The sequence below is a fragment of the Anabrus simplex genome, chromosome 4 (assembly GCF_040414725.1).
Source record: "Anabrus simplex isolate iqAnaSimp1 chromosome 4, ASM4041472v1, whole genome shotgun sequence".
In the NCBI taxonomy this organism is placed as follows: Eukaryota; Metazoa; Arthropoda; class Insecta; order Orthoptera; family Tettigoniidae; genus Anabrus; species Anabrus simplex.
Genome location: NC_090268.1, coordinates 46,297,433 through 46,317,160, shown reverse-complemented (window position 1 = coordinate 46,317,160; position 19,728 = coordinate 46,297,433). Strand labels below are relative to the sequence as shown.

The 19,728-nt window shown below is 45.5% G+C and overlaps 2 non-coding genes across 2 annotated transcripts; both read right to left on the bottom strand.

Moving 5' to 3' along the window:
* Positions 1–3,701: 3,701 nt before the first annotated feature.
* On the bottom strand, positions 3,702–3,773 carry TRNAP-UGG (transfer RNA proline (anticodon UGG)). Its single transcript has one exon. It is a non-coding gene; the product is annotated as a tRNA-Pro (tRNA).
* Positions 3,774–14,333: 10,560 nt separating this feature from the next.
* On the bottom strand, positions 14,334–14,405 carry TRNAP-UGG (transfer RNA proline (anticodon UGG)). Its single transcript has one exon. It is a non-coding gene; the product is annotated as a tRNA-Pro (tRNA).
* Positions 14,406–19,728: the final 5,323 nt, after the last annotated feature.

The following is a 19,728-nucleotide window of genomic DNA, read 5'->3' as shown; positions in this document are numbered from 1 at the left end:
AGGGGTGTTCAATTCCCACCTCAGCCATCCTGGAAGTGGTTTTCCGTGGTTTCCCACTTCTCCTCCAGGCAAATGCCGGGATGATACCACTTCCTTCCCTCTCACTTGTCTATCTCTTCCCCATTCTCATCCCCCCCCACAAGGCCCCTGTTGAGCATAGCAGGTGAGGCTCCCTGGGCGAGGTACTGGTCTTCCTCCCCAGTTGTATCCCCCGACCCAATGTCTCACGCTCCAGGACACACTGCCCTTGAGGCGGTGCAGATGGGATTCCTCGCAGCGCCTGAGGAAAAATCCAACATGGAGAGTATACAGACTAAGCATGAAAGAACGAAAATAAATTAAACAATTTGTTTCTGGAATTGTATAATGATTCATGATATTTTATTGTTTAGGTTTAAAGACTGACTAATAGCTTTGACTTTCAGGCAGAGAAGAAAAACACTTAAAGGGGGCCGATGCGTCCTTTGGAGGTGCAAACCAGAAACCAATCGGCTCGTCCGGGATCCGAACCCAGGACCTCTCGACCCAAAACGACAAACATGCCCATAAACCAACGAGCCACAAGGCTGCAATAATATCGGGAACAGTAGAGATACACGTTATGAAATTTAGTCAGGGTTAAAATTTAAGTGTTCTATGTTGTAACAGGATAGAAATAAGTGGGCGTCACAGAAGCATTTATTGTTGTGCTTAGTTCTATTCTAGATTTTTCTCCTCCCTGTATCCTTAATTACCAATGTAGTGCGCTGGCATTCGATCTCATAACCTTGAGTATATGAGGCCAGCGTCTGGCCAACAACACAAGCCTTCCAGTACTGTGAACAGAGAGATATTTCACATACGCTGACTGACTGACTGACATAACATGTATCATTACTGTTATCGATTTCGCTCCAGGCGTGTGGCTCGTTCGTCTGGGGGTATGATTCTCGCTTAGGGTGCGAGCGGTCCCGGTTTCAAATCCCAGACGACCCCACTCGGTTTTTTATCCCTCTAAAATACGTGGCGGTACACGTGGAGAGGTAGTGGCGTGCGGTGAACAAGTTCTTTATCCCAGCTGAAAGAAAGTAATAAAGAAATCACAGCACCACGACATTACCATTTCGAAATTGGTATTCACGGCAGCATCATTACATTAGCTACATCAGATCATAAACAATTCATTTACAGTTTCCCGGTGACGCATTGTAATCATACTGACATGGTTTTCACAGAAATGAACTGAGACAGTTTTGTACCTTAAAAACCTAACCGTCCGCCTCTGTGGTGTACTGGTTAGTGTGATTACCTGCCACCCCGGAGGCCCGGGTTTGATTCCCGGCTCTGGCACGAAATTTAAAAGTGATACGAGGGCTGGAACGGGGTCCACTCAGCCTCGGGAGGTCAACTGAGTAGAGGTGGCTTCGATTCCCACCTCAGCCATCCTGGAAGTGGTTTTCCGTGTTTTCCCACTTCTCCTCCAGGCAAATGCCAGGATGTACATCACTTAAGGCCACGGTCGCTTCCTTCCCTCTTCCTCGTCTATCCCTTCCAATCTTCCCATCCCCCACCAAGGCCCTTGTTCAGCATATGAGGTGAGGCCACCTAGGTGAGGTAACTGGTCATTCTCCGCAGTTGTATCCCCCGATCCCATGTCTCACGCTCCAGGACACTGCCTTTGAGGCGGTAGAGTTTCGATCTATCGCTGAGTCCGAGGGAAAACCAACCCTGACGGTTAAACAGATTAATAAAGAAACAAAGTCCTAGTCTAAATTCACTGAGAAAAAGACAGACGATATTTTACTGTTTCTGTCAGTTACTGAGTGTAGTTTCAGCGATGGCAGATTTACGAAGGTATTTCTCACGACGAAGAGCCCCCCTTCCAAAAAAAAAAGAGCACCTTGCCTTGCACCAAACCAACCAAACCAAACCAAACCGCATCACGCAACAGCCCAAAAGACAATGGCCTACAAAGCGACCACTGTTCAGCCCCAAGGCTTACGGATTTCTTGGCCGTTTTCTTGGCTCTCCGGACCAGGGCCACCATCTCACCGTCCGATAGCTCTTCAATTGTAATCACGGAGGCTGAGTGGACCTCGAAACAGCCCTCAGGGAATCGTACTCGAGTCTTGCGGGTAGGAGGGAGGCGCCCTACCCTTCCACCGCGGGGATGGCGTCCCTACCACCATTACTGGCAAATTCTCTGGTGAACGGTAACAAATTACAAAACACATGTACTTCGCGCTTGGCTCTATGTTCATGCTGCCAATCTAAATATTTAACAGAGTGCGATGAAAAACATTCCTCTACATGTCACATCAATTAATAATCCCAAAAACTTTCTGCATGCCGAAATCCCAAAAAAATGTAATTAAAAAGATTTCATAAGATAGATCTGCTTTATTAGCAAGACGTTGTGCAAGTGTCTATACAATTACCATATTGATATTTTTTTTGTAGCCTCTGATGCGTAGCGCTGAATACTTCGAGTATTATATACTAAACTAAGATACCCTAGCCAAGCTAGCTGGGCTGTGAATCTCGAGGGTGGTGTATCTTTCGCAAACCCCAGGACATGGAGTGTCCAAACGCATGCGTGAGCACAGTGACATGTATTTCGCTGAGATGGCTATCTGTCGCGCCTGCAATGTAATCAAGGTCCCGGGAGAGTACTGATCTGCTGTAGAGGGATCCGAATTTCGAGATAGCCATATTCGGCTTGACTTAGCTGTTTGCAGTTTTTAATCTTGATAAAAAGCTTTCTAAGGAATAATAAGAAAGTGTAAATACAATATTCTGTGGGTCACCAGCGCTGTGGAATTCGGGGTTTATCGCACGCCATTACTGCGAGTCTATCCCCCAAACCCCATGGCACTACAGCCCTTGAACGGCCTTGGCCTACCAAGCGACCGCTACTCAGCCCGAAGGCTTGCAGATTACGAGGTGTCGTGTGGTCAGCACAACGAATCCTCTCGGCCGTTATTCTTGGTTTTCTAGACCGGGGCCCCTATCTCACCGTCAGATAGCTCCTTAATTCTAATCACGTAGGCTGAGTAGACCTCGAACCAGGCCGGGAGTCGAACCCGAGGCCTCCGGGTGAGAGGCAGGCACGCTACCCCTACACCACGGGGCCGGCGCGAGTCCATCTACTCCGCCTGAAATTCAAAGCTATCAGTCATGCTTCACCAAGAAGTAACCAGTAGCTCCCGGAATTAAGAACATTTGAAAGCTGTCATTAACGGCGGGCGATAGACGTACTTACTGCAGAGTGTCCCTCACTTGATCTAAAGTTCGCCAGATCAATCCCAGCTCAAGTAGTCGACGTTTTCTAAGGGTGGTCAAAGATGTTGGTACACTTTGTCATTGTTGCTGCCGTATAATAAACGTCAGTTGATAGGCAACGTGCATAATTGTTTTGCTTTCACTAATTCACAGATCTAAAACGAAAGATCGAAATTGTAGATACGCATCCTAAATGATGACCAGGACTCGTAATTTGAAGGGATATTATTGCATAAATACATGTAAAACGCCGAAAGGTATAAACTAAATCTGGCAAAAGAACGTAATAAATTATCCAAGTTCATAAATAACTTCCGTTTTAACAATTTAATGAAACCTGCCTCTGTGGTGTAGTGGTTAGTGATATTAGCTGCCAACCTAGGTGGCCCTGCTCATAAAGGCTACCGATACGTATTTAGAGGGGCAAACCAAAAATCACTGGGCTCGTCCGGGATTTGAACCCGGGACCTCTCGCACCCAAAGCGAGAATTATACCCCTAGACCAACGAGCCACACTGCTGTACGAATACCGGGAACAATAGAGATACACGTGATAACATTCTGTCAGGGTAAGAATATAAGTTTTCTATGTTGTAACAGGATAGGAAAAAGTGGGCTTCTCAGAAGCTTGTATTGTTGTGCTTAATTCTATTCAGAACTCTACCCTGTATCCTTAATTGGCATTGGAGTACGCTGGCATTCGATCTCACAACCTTGAGTATATGAGGCCAACGTCTGGCCAACTACACAAGGCTTCCAGTACTGTGAACAGAGTCATCTTTCATATGCGCTGACTGACTGACATAACATGCGTCTCTACTGTTCCCGATTACGCTACAGACGTGTGGCCCGTTGGTCTAGGGCTCTAGGGGTATGGTTCTCGCTTAGTGTGCTAGAGATTGCGGGTTCAAATCCCGGACGAGCCCAGTCGCTACGTGACGGTACAGATGGAGGGGCAGTGACGTGTGGTGAACACGTTCGTTATCCCCGCTGCAAAAAAATATATAAAAGGAAGCAATCACTATCCCACCGCATTACCATTTCGAAATTGATATTCACGGCAGCATCATTACATTACCTACACCAGATTTTTAACAATGTACTTATAGTTCCGCCGTGACACATCGTAATCGTATAGTTATGGATTCAAGAAATGATTTGAGACAATTTTGTAGCGTGAAATCCTAACCTAATCTCAGTGAGCAAAAGACAGACGATATCTTACAGTTTCAATCGCCTGCTGAAGATAGTTTCAGCGATGGGAGACGTGGCAATGTATTCCCCACGACGAGTAACTCTGTTATGTTTACGAAGAATACTATAGAGTCGCAAAATTTCACACAGAAGACAATAACAACACTAGATAAAGTCACAGTCCCTACCACCATTACAGGCAAACCCACTTCACCCATTATACAAGAACACAACACAACAACAACAAATAAAGAAAACACCTTCCCTCGCAACAAACCAAACCAAACCAAACCAAACCAAACCAAACCAAACCAAACCAAACCAAACCAAACCAAACCAAACCAAACCAAACCAAACCAAACCAAACCAAAAGAAACATAAATGCATCACGCAGCAGCCCGAAAGATAATGGCCTACAAAGCGACCGCTGCTCAGCCCGAAGGCTTACGGATTACGAGGTGTCGTGTCGTGATCACGACGGATTTCTCGGCCGTTTTCTTGGTTCTCCGGACCTGGGGCCGCTGTCTCACCGTCAGATAGCTCCTGAATTGTAATCACGTAGACTTAGGGAACCTTGAATCAGCCCTCAGATGCAGTTAAAAATCCCTGACCTGGCCGGAAATCACATTCGAGTCTTACGGGTAAGAGGGAGGCGTCCTAACCTTCCACCGCCGGGATGGCGTCCCTACCACCATTACAGGCAAATTCTCCAGTGAACAGTAACAAAATACAAAACACGTGTACTTCGCGTTTGGCTCTGTGTTCATGCTGCGCAATCTAAATATTTAACCGAGTGCGATGAAAAACATTCCTCTACATGTGACATCAATTAATAATCCCAAAAACTGTATACATGCCGAAATCCCAAAAAAGTTTAATTACAAAGATTTCATAAGATAGGTATGCCTTATTAGCAAGACGATGTGCAAGTGTCTATACTGTACCGGGCGGTACACCTCCACGACGCAAGTTCAAATCTGGCGCCAATTGAAACTCCTCAGAAATTTAGTATTCATAAGTTTTCTTTTTACTATATTTTGTACTGTTATCTTTGGGTTGGCAACATTAATCCTTTCTATCCGCCTGTTTTGAATTTAGCCAATCCCAAATTTCATTAATTTATTTCCAACCAATCATGTATGTTTTCTTCGACATAGATAGGTTGCTCTAAGCTATCCAATACAGTTGAGGGGGTGTATCTACTCATTCCTGAAAGGTCTCGAATTTTCCACGTGGTTATAAAACTGTTGTTTTTCTTGTCTCGGGGCCACTAGTATAACATCTAACTGAGTGTGTGGATATGTATCAGGGGGCGGGAAGCGCCTCTTTTTTCAGGCAGCAGCTCTTAAACAAGGTAATGGCCTTTTAAACACCTCATTTCTTGCTAGCTCAGCAGTTTAACTCTCGGGGAGTGTTCGAAACCTTTAGTATTGTACCGGTAAAAGAGCCCGACTCTCAGATTAAATGTTAAAGTAGCATGACTATAGTTCTCAGGGCGAAAAACTGGATTAATTTAGCTAGGGCTCGGTGCAGGAGGTAGGTCCTATCTACAGAAAAACTTTGACTCTGATTGCACAAGAGTTTATTCAAATAAGTCATGAATTGGCACATCACCTCTAAGTAGAAATGGATTGTCTTCCTCGTATTCCAATAGTATGGCTCGGGTTCTCCAGCTCACCAAGCCAAGCTGGTTGAAGCACGTTCCAGAAGACTCCAGGGATTCCAGGTACTCCAGATACTCCAGACAGAGGCAGCTGGACTGTCTAGGTTGACGGCAAGTAGAGATGTCTCGAACTCTGAGGCCCGGGTCGAACCCCGGTGATCCAGGCGATAAGGCAATGAGACTGAGAGGATTGATGTTCACAAGGTCACTAGTAGCACTGAGTCCATGAAAACCTTGGATGATCAACTTATAAGCAGAGTTCTTGATAATTGTACATCAAGACTTCCAACACTCCTAAAACGATATGAGTGGTATTAATAAGTTTAGAGTTCATCACTAGGAAAATCCCCTTCCCTGAATAACTTTTGGCAACGAAAAATACAAGTCCCTTCTTGTGAAATTATAGTTAAACTCAAAGTTCATTACTGGCGAAGGTGCAAGTCTTTGCCTAAACTCGACTGAAAACACAAGTCCAATCACTTGGAAGTTTGAATATATTTAAAGTTAATCACTGGTGAAATTCATAAAGTCTTTGAGTGACCATTGACGGAAACACAAGTCCTTCCACATAAATAAATTCACTGACGAAAAAAGTCTTTTAAACCAACACTGGCAAATGTACAAGTCTTTGAGTAGATGTAAGTGAAATCCTAACTTTGTTTAGAGCCGTTGGAAAGTTAAAAGTTAAAGGATGAGATCCTCAACAGTCGCAAATATTCCACGTAAATAATACAAGTCCATTTCACGAACACTTAGAAAAATTCCAATCTCGAATACTCGTAAATAATACAAGTCCATTCAATGATCACGTAGAAAAGTTCTGGTCTCGAACACATGAAAATAATACAAGTCCATTCAGTGAACACTTAGAAAAATTCCATCTTCGAAGACGCGTAAATAATACAAGTCCATTCAATGAACACTTAGAAGAATTCTGGTCTCGAACCCATGTAAATAATACAAGTCCATTTCACGAACACTTAGAAAAATTCCAGCTTCGAAGACACGTAAATAATACAAGTCCAAACACTTAGAAAAGTTTCAGTCTCGAAGGGACGTAAATAATACAAGTCCATTTAATTAACACTTGTAAATATTCTAAGTTCATTTACGAAGACTTAGAAAATTTTCTACAACACTCGAAGTCTTATGAGTCCACTTATAGTACTTGGAAGAATCGTCTTCCCACACTTGTATAATGACAGAGTTCCACGATGATAGTAGCAGCAAGAGTGTCCCCGCTGACTACTCAGCTGAGACTGTGTGAATAGGCTACAGTAGGTCCTCCTTTTATTCAATCCGGGATGTCTACGTCATAACACGGTTTGATTGAATATCTCTCGAATCCCTCGATGGATTTGCTTGAAACTCGAGCATTGGGACGTTTAGGTGATCCCAAACAAGATGACATATCGCTCGATTCGCTAGCATCATTATTATAGAAATTTCAAAATTTTCTCCATCGAACTCTCTAGAACAAGTGACGTGGAATCCAGAAAATACCAGTCAAGGCTGGTAACACGTGTTGAGACGAGCGGGCGGTCTAGCTAGCCCCTGTGGCTACGTCACAGCTCACAGTCGTCATACACTCGCTAGCTGGTCCTCGCTGCTGGTAAACAAACCAGGCGCGCTCGGAACATTACGCGTGGTAAATAAACGTAACTTATGCTCAAAAAATACTTATGTACAGGTCGTAACAGGTACAGTATGTAACCTACCTTTTAAAATGTAAATTCATTTTCTGTCTATGTAAAATCTACAAATCTTCTTTACTGTAAAGCGGGGATAGAGAGTGCTCTACCCTCTCGAACTCCCCTTCATTTTGAAATTGAGGTGACTGCGTTTTTATAACCGTTTCTTCTCTTCCTTAATATATTAAAGTTTTCTCATACGGGTCACCTCCTTAGCTTGGGATTAGCGCTTGTGTTTCGGCCTCGCGCCACATAGGCTTTAAAACAAAAACCTTTAGGATAGGAGTGCAAGTAATCGTCTCCATTCAAGTTTGAATTTTGGGCCATTTATTTAACTTGTTTGGTTTACCTTCCTGAGAAGGCCCAGTAGATTGGGTACGAGGTACCCCTGTACCATTATATGTGTGCCTTGAGGGCAGTTAGGAGTGAAGTTTGTTCTGGCCTTTGATAGGCTTGTAAAATTGAGAAAGGGTCTGCTCTTTCATAAATGTGATCTCTGCGTGCCTCTAGGAGGCTTAACATTGTAATTAGGGGCAAGTGCTCCTTGGCATGATGGGGTTTTCTTCCCCTTTGTTTAATTTTGTACCTTGGTAAAGTTGGGCTAATAGCTCAAGGATTGTAATTGTGGGGCTCGAAGCCCAGATCTTGTAATTATCCCCTAACACTTATAATTTCTTTGTACCTGATTTTGGCTTGTTGTTGACTTGTTAAGTTTTCAAATTCTATGTCACCACTGTTAGGTTTTGAAAATATAACCTTTGTTGAAATTTTAATTCATCTTTCGAACTTGTAGTTAGACCCATTCCTGCCCGCACCTTCTTTCACCTCTGCTGATCCGCCAAACTCCGTAACATATACAATTACCATATTGATATTTTTCTCGTAGCCTCTGATGCGTAGCGCTGAATACTTCGAGTATTATATACTAAACTAACATACCTTACCCAAGCCAGCTGGGCTGTCACCGTAAGACGATGTGAACCTCGAGAATGGTGCATCTTTCGCATACTCCAGGACATGGAGGCTCCAAACGCATGCGTCAACATAGTGACTTGAATTTCGCTGGGTGGCTCTCTGTAGCGCCAGCAATGTAATCCAGGTACCTGGAGAGTACTGAACTGCTGTAGAGGGTTCCGATTTTCGAGATAGCCATATTTGGCTTGACTTAGCTGTTTGCAGTTTTTAATCTTGATAAAAAGCATTCTAAGGAATAATCAGAAAATGTAAATGCAATATTCTGTGGGTAACCTGCGGTGTGAATTTTGGGGTTCAGTGCACGCCATTACTGCGAGTCTATCAACTCCGCCTGAAATTCAAAGCTCTCAGTCATGCTTCACGCCAAGAAGTAACCAGTAGCTCCCGGAATTAAGAACAATTGAAAGCTGTCATTAACGGCGGCCGATAGGCCTACTTACTACAGAGTGTCGATCACTTGATCAAAAGTTCGCCAGATCACTCCCAGCTCAAGTAGACGACGTTTTCTAAAGGTGGTCAAAGATGTTGGTACACTTTGTCATTGTTGCTGCCGTATAAAGACGTCAGGTGATAGGCAACGTGCATAATTGTTTTGCTTTCACTAATTCACAGATCTAAAACGAAAGATCGAAATTGTAGATACGCCTCCTAAATGATGACCAGGACTCGTAATTTGAAGGGATATTATTGCATAACTACATGTAAAACGCCGGAAGATATAAAATGACTAAATCTGGCAAAAGTACGTAATAAATTATCCAAGTTCATTAATAACTTCCGTTTTAATTTAATGAAACCTGCCTCTGTGGTGTAGTGGTTAGTGATATTGGCTGCCAACCTCGGTGGCCCTGTTCGATTCCTGACTCCGCCACGGAATTTGAGTGGTATGAGGGCTGGAACGGGGTCCACTTAGCCTCAGGAGGTCAACTGAGTAGAGGTGGGTTCGATTCCCACCTCAGCCATCCTGGAAGTGGTTTTCCGTGGTTTCCCACTTCTCCTCCAGGCGAATGCCGGCATGGTACCTAACTTAAGGCCACGGCCGCTTCCTTCTCTCTTCCATGCATATCCCTTCCAAACTTCCCATCCCTCCACAAGGCCCCTGTTCAGCAGAGCAGGTGAGGCCGCGTGGGCGATGTACTGGTCATACTCCCCAGTTGTATCCCCCGACCAAGAGTCTGAAGCTCCAGGACACTGCCCTTGAGGCGGTAGAGGTGGGATCCCTCGCTAAGTCCGAGGGAACAACCGAACCTGGAGAATCAACAGATGATGATGATGATGATGAGGGATGGAATGTGATCTACTTGGCCTCGGGATACCAACTGAGTACAGGGGGGTACGATTTTCTCTCCTGTTATTCTCTAGGGTGTTTCCCGTTATTTCCCACGTATCCTCCTCCAGGCTAACTCAGGGGTAATACCGCTTCCTTCCCTCTCCCGTGTCTATCCCTACAACATTCCCATCCCGCTAAAGGCCCCTGTTCAGCTTAGCGAGTTACTGGTCTCCGTTCCCATTTGTATCCCCCGGCCCAGTGTCTCTCGCCCCAGGTCACACTGCCCTTGAGGCAGTAGAGGTAGGTTTCGTCGCTGGGTCTGAGAGAAAAAAAAAACCCTGGAGCCCGGCTCGCCGGCTAAATTGTTAGCGTGCTGGCCTTTGGGCACAGGTGTCACGGGTTCGATTCTCGTCAGGCTCGGATATTTTAACAATAATTGGTTAATTTCGCTGGCACTGGGACCGGGTGTATGTGTCGTCTTCATCATCATTTCATCCTCATCACGAAGCGCAGGTCACCTATGGGAGTCAAGTCAAAAGACCTGCACCTGGCGAGCCGAACATGTCCACGGACACTCCCGGCACTAAAAGCCATACGCCATTTCATTTCATTTGATCATCAGTTTAACTTCATCACGGCGCGCAGGTCGCCTACTTGCGTCAAATAAGAAGACATGTATCTGGCGAGCCGAACATGTCCTCAGGCACTCCCGGCATCATGAGCCGTACCCCACTTTTCTACCAACCTTGGAGGGTAAGCAGGCACTGAAAGGAACAAGGAAGAACGTATATGAATTCAACAATGTTTTCTGTAATTGTATCATGTTTCATGCCATATTATTGTTAAGGATTAAAGACTGACTAATAGCCTTGACTTTCAGGCAGAGTAGAAAAACTCATAAAGGCTACCGATACGTATTTAGAGGGGCAAATCAAAATACACAGGGCTCGTCCGGGATTTGAACCCGGTACTTCCCGCACCCAAAGCAGGAATCAAACCCCTAGACCAACGAGCCACGCTGCTGTATGAACATCGGGAACAATCCCGGGTTCAAATCCCGGACGAGCCCAGTCGCGTTCGTTTACCCTTTCAAAATACGTGGCTGTACAGATGGAGAGGCAGTGGCGTGCGGTGAACACGTTCGTTATCCAAGCTGCAAAAACATATATAAAAGGAAGCAATCACTGTCCCGCCGCATTACCGTTTCGGAATTGTTATTCACGGCGGCGTCATTACATTACCCACAGCACATTTTCAACAATATACTTATAGTTCCATCGTGACACATCGTAATCGTATAGTTATGGCTTCAAGAAATGATTTGAGACAATTTTGTAGCTTAAAATCCTAACCAAATCTCAGTGAGCAAAAGACAGACGATATCTTACAGGTTCACTCGCCTGCTGAATGTAGTTTCAGCGATGGGAGAAGTGGCAAGGTATTCCTCACGACGAGTAACGCTGTTATCTTTACGAAGAATACCACAGAGTTGGAAATTTCACCCAGAAGACAATAACAACCCTAGATAAATTCACAGTCCCTACCACCATTACAGGCAAACGCACTTCACCCATTATACAAGAACACCACACACCAAAAAAACCCCACCTTCCCTTGCACCAAACCAAACCGCATCACGCAACAGCCCGAATGACAATGGCCTACAAAGCGACCGCTGCTCACCCCCAAGGCTTACTGATTACCAGGTGTCGTGTGGTGAGCACGACGGATTTCTCGGCCGTTTTCTTAGCTTTCCGGACCAGGGCCGCCATCTTACCGTCAGATAACTCCTCAATTGTAATCACGTAGGCTGAGTGGACCTCGAATCAGCCTTCAGATGCAGTTAAAAATCCCTGATCTGGCTGGGAATCGCAGTCGAGTCTTACGGGTAAGAGGGAAGCGCCCTAACCTACGACAGCGAGGATGGCATCCCTACCACCATTACAGGCAAATTCTCTAGTGAACAGTAACAAAATACAAAACACTTGTACTTCGCGCTTGGCTCTGTGTTTATGCTGCGCAATCTAAATATTTAACAGAGTGCGATGAAAAACATTCCTCTACATGTGACATCAATTAATAATCCCAAAAACTTAATACATGCCGAAATCCCAAAAAAAGGTAAATTACAAGTTTTCATAAGATAGATCTGCTTTATTAGCAAAACGATGTGCAAGTGTCTATACAATTACCATATTGATATTTTTCTTGTAGCCTCTGATGCGTAGCGCTTATTACTTCGAGTATTATATACTGAACTAACATAGCTTACCCAAGCTAGCTGGGCTGTCACCGTAAGACGCTGTGAATCTCGAAGGTGGTGCATATTTCGCATACCCCAGGACATGGAGGGTCCGAACGCATTCGTTAGCACAGTGACATGTATTTCGCTGAGATGGCTCTCTGTCGCGCCTGCAATGTAATCGAGGTCCCTGGCGAGTACTGATCTGCTGTAGAGGGATCCGATTTTCGAGAGAGCCATATTCGGCTTGACTTAGCTGTTTGCAGTTTTTAATCTTGATAAAAAAGCTTTCTAAGGTCTAATAAGAAAGTGTAAATACAATATTCTGTGACTCACTAGCGCTGTTGAAGTTGGGGTTCACGCACGCCATTACTGCGAGTCTATCACCCAAACCCCATGGCACTACAGTCCTTGAACGGCCTTGGCCTACCAAGCGACCGCTGCCCAGCCCGAAGGCTTGCAGATTATGAGGTGTCGTGTGGTCAGCACAACGAATCCTCTCTTCCGTTACTCGTGGTTTTCTAGACCGGGGCCGCTATCTCACCGTCAGTTAGCTCCTCAATTCTAATCACGTAGGCTGAGTAGACCTCGAACCAGGCCGGGAGTCGAACCCGGGGTCTCCGGGTGAGAGGCAGGCACACTACCCCTACACCACGGGGCCGGCGCGAGTCTATCTACTCCGCCTGAAATTCAAAGCTATCAGGCATGCTTCACGCCAAGAAGTAACCAGTAGCTCCCGGAATTAAGAACCATTGAAAGCTGTCATTAACGGTGGCCGATAGAACCACTTACTACAGAGTGTCCCTCACTTGATAAAAAGTAGACGACGTTTTCATAGGATGGTCAAAGATGTTTTTACACTTTGTCATTGTTGCTGCCGTATAAAAGACGTCAGTTAATAGGCAACGTGCATAATTGTTTTGCTTTCACTAATTTACAGATCAAAAACGAAAGATCGAAATTGTAGATACGCCTCCTAAATGATGACCAGGACTTGCAATTTGAAGGGATATTATTGCATAACTACATGTAAAAGGCCGAAAGATATAAAATAAATAAATCTGGCAAAAGAACGTAATAAATTATCCAAGTTCATTAATAACTTCCATTTTAACAATTTATGAAACCTGCCTCTGTGGTGTAGTGGTTAGTGATATTAGCTGCGAAGCTAGGTGGCCCTGCTCGTTTACCGGCTCCGCCACGGAATTTGAAAAATGGTATGAGGGATGCAATGTGAACCACTTGGCCTCGGGATACCAACTGAGTACAAGGGGGTTCGGTTTTCTCCCCTGTTATTCTCTAGGGTGTTTCCCGTTAATTCCCACGTCTCCTCCAGGCTAACTCAGGGATAATACCGCTTCCTTCCCTATCCCGTGTCTATCCCTACCACATTCCCATCACCCTAAAGGCCCCTGTTCATCATAGCAGGTGAGGCTCCCTGGGCAAGTTACTGGTCTCCGTCCTCGTTTGTATCCAACGACCCAGTGTCTCACGCTCCAGGTCACACTACCTTTGAGGCGGTAGAGGTGGGTTGCGTCGCTGGGTCTGAGAGAGAAACCAACCCTGGAGCCCGGCTCTCTGGCTAAATGGTTGGCGTGCTGGCCTTTGAACACAGGGGTCCCGGGTTCGAATCCCGGCAGGTTCGAGTATCTTCAGCATAATTGGTTAAATTCGCTGCCACTGTGGCTGGGTGTACGTGTCGTCTTTATCATCATTTCATCTTCATCACGGCGCGCAGGTCGCCTACGTGAGGCAAATAGGAAGACATGCATCTGGCGAGCCGAACATGTCCTCAGGTACTCCCGGCAGTATGAGCATACGCCACTTCTTTCTACCAACCTTGGAGGATAAGCAGACACTGAAAGGAAGAAGGAAGAACGAATATAATTTTAACAATGTTTTCTGTAATTGTATCATGATTCATGACATATTGTTGTTTAGGATTAAAGACTGACTAATAGCCTTGACTTTCAAGCAGAGTAGAAAAACTCATAAAGGCTACCGATACTTATTTAGAGGGGCAAACCAAAAGACACTGGGCTCGTCCGGGATTTGAACCCGGGACCTCTCGCGCCCAAAGCGATAATCATACCCCTAGACCAACGAGCCACGCTGTTGTACGAACATCGGAAACTATAGATTTACGCGTGATAAAATTCTGACAGGGTAAGAATTTAAGTGTTCTATGTTGTAACAGGATAGGAATTATTGCGCTTCTCAGAAGCATTTATTGTTGTGCTTAGTTCTATTCAGAACTCTACCCTGTATTCTTAATTGCCATTGGAGTACGCTGGCATTCGATCTCATAACCTTGAGAATATGAGGCCAGCGTGTGGCCAACTACACAAGCTTTCCAGTACTGTGAACAGAGACATCTTTCATATACGCTGACTGCCTGACATAACATGCGTCTCTACTGTTCCCGATTTCGCTACAGACGTGTGGCTCGTTGGTCTAGGGTTATGATTCTCGATTCGGGTGCGAGGGGTCCCGGGTTCAAATCCCGGACGAGCCCGTTCGCTTTTGTTCAAGCCTCCAAAATACGCGGCTTTATACATGGAAGGTCAGTGGAGAGCGGTGAACACGTTCGTTAATCCACCTGCAAAAACACATATAAAAGGAAGCAATCACTGTCCCGCCGCTTTACCATTTCGAAATAGGTATTCACGGCATCATCATTACGTTACTTACACCAGATTCTTAACAATATACTTATAGTTACGCCGTGACGCATCGTAATCGTATAGTTATGGCTTCAAGAAATGATTTGAGACAATTTTGTGGCTTAAAATCCTAACCAAATCTCAGTGAGCAAAAGACAGACGATATCTTACAGTTTCACTCGCCTGCTGAATGTAGTTACAGCGATGGGAGACGTGGCAAGGTATTCCTCACGACGAGTAACGCTGTTATCTTTACGAAGAATGCCACAGAGTTGGAAATTTCACCAGAAAACAATAACAACACTAGATAAATTCACAGTCCCTACCACCATTACTGGCAAACCCGCTTCACCCATTATACAAGAACACCACACACCAAAAAAAAAATAAAACACCTTCCCTTGCACCAAACCAAACCAAATCGCATCACGCAACAGCCAGATAGACAATGGCCTACAAAGCGACCGCTGCTCAACCCAAAGGCTTACGGATTACGAGGTGACGTGTGGTGAGCACGACGGATTTCATGGCCGTTTTCTTGGCTCTCCGGACCAGGGCCGCCATCTAACCGTCAGATAACTCCTCAATTGTAATCACGTAGGTTGTGTGGACCTCGAATCAGCCTTCAGATGCAGTTAAAAATCATCGATCAGGCCGCGAATCGCACTCGAGTCTTACGTGTAAGAGGGAGGCCCCCTAACCTTCCACAGCGAGGATGTCGTCCCTACCACCATTACAGGCAAATTCTCCAGTGAACAGTAACAAAATACAAAACACTTGTACTTCGCGCTTGGCTCTGTGTTCATGCTGCGCAATCTAAATATTTAACAGAGTGCGATGAAAAACATTCCTCTACACGTGACATCAATTAATAATCCCGAATACGTTATGCATGCCGAAATCCCAAAAATATGTAATTACAAAGATTAGCTGCCACCCCCGGAGGTTCGGGTTCGATTCCCGGCTCTGCCACGAAAATTTAAAAAGTGGTACGAGGGCTGGAACGGGGTCCACTCAGCCTCGGGAGGTCAGCTGACTAGAGGTGGGTTCGATTCCCACCTCAGCCATCCTCGAAGTGGTTTTCCTTGGTTTCCCACTTCTCCTCCAGGCGAATGCCGGGATGGTACCTAACTTAATGCCACGGCCGCTTCCTTCCCTCTTCCTTGTCTATCCCTTCCAATCTTCCCATCCCTCCACAAGGTCCCTGATCAGCATAGCAGGTGAGGCCGCCTGGGCGAGGTACTGGTCATTCTCCCCAGTTGTATCCCCCGACCAAGAGTCTGAAGCTCCAGGACACTGCCCTTGAGGCGGTAGAGGTGGGATCCCTCGCTGAGTCCGAGGGAAAAGTCGAACCTGGAGGTTAAACAGATGATGATGATGATGATGATGATGATGACAAAGATTTCATAAGATAGATCTGCTTTATTAGCAAGACGATGTGCAAGTTTCTATCCAGCTACCATATTGATATTTTTTTGTAACCTCTGATGCGTAGCGCTGAATACTTCGAGTATTATATACTAAACTAACATAGCTTACCCAAGCTAGCTGGGGTGTCACCGTAAGACGTTGTGAATCTCGAGGGTGGTGCATCTTTCTTATACCCCAGGACATGGGCGGTCCAAACGCATGCGTCAACATAGTGACTTGAATTTCGCTGGGATGGCCCTCTGTCGCGCCTGCAATGTAATCCAAGTACCTGGAGAGTACTGAACTGGTGTAGAGGGATCCGATTTTCGATATAGCCATATTTGGCTTGACTTAGCTCTTTGCAGTTTTTAATCTTGATAAAAATCTTTCTAAGGAATAACAAGAAAAATGTAAATACAATATTCTGTGTGTCACCAGCGCTGTGAATTTTGGGGTTCAGTGCACGCCATTACTGCGAGTCCATCTACTCCGCCTGAAATTCAAAGCTATCAGCCATGCTTCACGCCAAGAAGTAACCAGTAGCTCCCGGAATTAAGGACAATTAAAAGCTGTCATTAACTGTGGCCGATAGACCCACTTACTACAGAGTGTCGCTCACTTGATCAAAAGTTCGCCAGATCACTCCCAGCTCAAGTAGACGACGTTTTCTAAGGGTGGTCAAAGATGTTGGTACACTTTGTCATTGTTGCTGCCGTATAATAAAAGTCAGTAGATAGGCAACGTGCATAATTGTTTTGCTTTCACTAATTCACAGATCTAAAACGAAAGATCGAAATTGTAGATACGCCTCCTAAATGATGACCAGGACTCGGAAGTTGAAGAGATATTATCGCATAACTATATGTAACGTCCGCCTCTGTGGTGTAGTGGTTAGAGTGATTAGCTGCCACGAAATTTAAAAAGTGGTATGAGGGATGGAATGTGTTCCACTTGACCTCGGGATGCCAACTGAGTAGATGGGGGTACGATTTTCTCCCCTGTTATTCCCCAGGAAGTTTCCCGTTTATTCCCACGTATCCTCCAGGCTAACTCAGGGATAATACCGCTTCCTTCCCTCTCCCTCATCTATCCCTAACACATTCCCATCCCTAAAATGGCCCCTGTTCAGCATAGCAGGTGAGGCTCCCTGGGCGAGTTACTGGTCTCCGTCCCCATTTGTAACCCCCGACCCAGTGTCTCTCGCTCCAGGTCACACTGCCCTTGAGGCGGTAAATGTGGGTTTCGTCGCTGGGTCTGAGTGAAAAACCAACCCTGGATCCCGGTTCTCTGGCTAAATAGTTAGCGTGATGGTCTTTGGCTACAGGGGTTCTGGGTTCGATTCCCGTAAGCTCGGGTATATTAGCTATAATTGGTTAAATTCGCTGGTACGGGGGCTGTGTGCATGTGTTGTCTTCATCTTCATTTTAACTTCATCACGGCGCGCAGGTCGCCTACGTGAGGCAAATAAGAAGACATGCATCTGGCGAGCCGAACATGTCCTCAGGCATTCCCGGCAGTCTGAGCCATACGTCACTTCTTTCTGCCAACCTTGGAGGGTAAGCAGACACAGAAAGGAAGAAGGAAGAACGAATATGAATTTAACAATGTTTTCTGTAATTGTATCATGTATCTTGACATATTATTGTTTAGGATTAAAGACTGGTCCGCCTCTGTGATGTAGTGGTTAGCGTGATTAGCTGCCACCCCCGGAGGCCCGGGTTCGATTCCTGGCTCTGCCACGAAATTTGAAAAGTGGTACGAGGGCTGGAACGGGGTCCACTCAGCCTCGGGAGGTCAACTGAGTAGAGGTGAGTTCGATTCCCACCTCAGCCATCCTCGAAGTGGTTTTCCGTGGTTTCCCACTTCTCCTCCAGGCGAATGCCGGGATGGTACCTAACTTAAGGCCACGGCCGCTTCCTTCCCTCTTCCTTGCCTATCCCATCCGATCTTCCCATCCCTCCACAAGGCCACTGTTCAGCATAGCAGGTGAGGCAGCCTGGGCGAGGTACTGGTCATTCTCCCCAGTTGTATCCCCCGACCAAGAGTCTGAGGCTCCAGGACACTGCCCTTGAGGCGGTAGAGGTGGGATCCCTCGCTGAGTCCGAGGGAAAAACCGAACCTTGAAGATGAGCAGAAGATGATGATGATGATGATTAAAGACTAACTAATAGCCTTGACTTTCAAGCAGAGTAGAAAAACTCAGAAAAGCTACCGACACGTATTTAGAGGGGCAAACCAAAAACACTGACCTCGTCCGGCATTTGAAACCGGGACCACTCGCACCCAAAGCGAGAATCATACCCCTAGACCAACGAGCCACACTGCGGTGCGAATATCGGGAACAATAGAGATACACGTGATGAAATTCTGTTAGGGTAAGAATTTCGGTGTTCTATGTTATAACAGGATAGGAATAAGTGGGCTTCTCAGAAGCATTTATTGTTGTGCTTAGTTCTATTCAGAACTCTACCCTGTATCCTTAATTGCCAATGGAGTACGCTGGCATTCGATCTCATAACCTTGAGTATTGAGGCCAGCGTCTGGCCAACAACACAAGGCTTCCAGTCCTGTGAACCGAGACATCTTTCATATAAACTGACTGACTGACAGACATAACATGCGTCTCTACTGTTCCCGATTTCGCTACAGACGTGTGGCTCGTTGGTGTAGGGGTATGATTCTCGCTTCGGGTGCGAGAGATCCCGGGTTCATATCCCGGACGAGCCCAGTCGCTTTTGCTTACCCCTCCCAAATACAGATGAATAGGCAGAGGCGTGCGGTGAAGGCGTTCGTTATCCCAGCTGCAAAAAAAATATAGAAAAGGGAGCAATCACTGCCCCACGACATCACCATTTCGAAATTGGTATTCACGATAGCAACATGACATTATCTACAGCTGATTTTGAACAATGTACTTATAGTTCCGCGGTGACGCATCGTAATCGTATAGTCATGGTTTCAAGAAATGATTTGAGACAATTTTGTAGCTTAAAATCCTAATATTAACTCAGTGAGCCCAAGTCAGACGATATTTTACAGTTTCACTCGCGTACTGAGGGTGGTTTCAGCGATGGGAGACGTGGCAAGGTATTTCTCACAACGAATAACATTGTTATTGTATCCTTGAGGTCCATATTTACGGATACCTACCTTTCTTACCTATCAGCAAAGTTCATGAGATCTGTCTCTCGGGTCGTATCGGGTTCTTCGTCACTTGCTGAGGTAAAGGTAGGGTTCAGTAATTCTAATCTATCTACTAAATGAAAGGTCTGTTTAAAAGATTCCTATTTATTCCGGAAATTTTGAAGCATTCCGATATGTCAACGGTATCACTGAAATCAATCGCATCCCCTGGACAC